The following is a 1,001-nucleotide window of genomic DNA, read 5'->3' on the forward strand; positions in this document are numbered from 1 at the left end:
CTAAAAACACAACATCATTTTGATAACACATACCTAACTAGACACTTGTACTTTCCAAGAAAGATTTAGAAATAGAAACCTAATGAAATTTAGTGCCAGAAAGTTCCTGAGAAAGATACTGAAGAAATATGCAGATTTTTTGGTAAGGTTTAAGTCCATGAAGATGCCATTTATTACTGATCATCTAAAATAAGTCAAAATAATCTGATTAAGGGTTATATGTCAAGATAATATCAACTGCTGAAGCATATAAACTTCAAAAGCTCAAGGACTTGGCACTAAAAATGTACTTCTCATTCATGTTTCAGAACAATGAGAATCTCTCCAATCATGATTCAGGGATGAGGATTTCTTTTAAATTTAATGGGACTCCCATATCTAACACATTTTCACTATTTTCTTTATTTAAACCAGACAGAAAATGTAGCATGGATGTGTGTGTGTGTGTGTGTGTGTGTGTGTGCGCACGTGTGTGTATTTGTGATACAGACCAGAAAGTAGCATACATCACCTCCCTCATTGCATAGACTTTATTTGATAAATAGCCGCAAGAGAGGCTCAGCCATGTAATATAGTTCTATGTTCAGGATTAAGCCTAGTTTAAATTTCTGGCCTACAATTCTAAATATTACATGGAAAATAAATCAATATTATTCCCTAAAAATATACCAAAAGAGTGAACACAGGAATGCAATTATTTTTTTCATGACTATCCATACAGAGACAGCAAAATCATTATTAACCAAAGTCATCAAAATATCAAATCTAGCCTTTCACATAAATTAAATGATATACATTATATTTCATCACATGGTTTTCTATATTCCAAAAATTTGGTAGGTCTGTCAAAGCAATTCTTAAACTATGAAGTTATTTATGAAGTCTGCAAATTTAGAAGTCTTAATAATTATTCTCAAACATTGGATGTTTGAACAATCATTAGAAGAACTTTTCAAAATAACATTCACCTAGTCCGCACCCAAACAAATTACTTTCCAGGG

This window comes from Pteropus vampyrus, unplaced genomic scaffold (genome assembly GCF_000151845.1).
Source record: "Pteropus vampyrus isolate Shadow unplaced genomic scaffold, Pvam_2.0 Scaffold115, whole genome shotgun sequence".
Taxonomy (NCBI): Eukaryota; Metazoa; Chordata; class Mammalia; order Chiroptera; family Pteropodidae; genus Pteropus; species Pteropus vampyrus.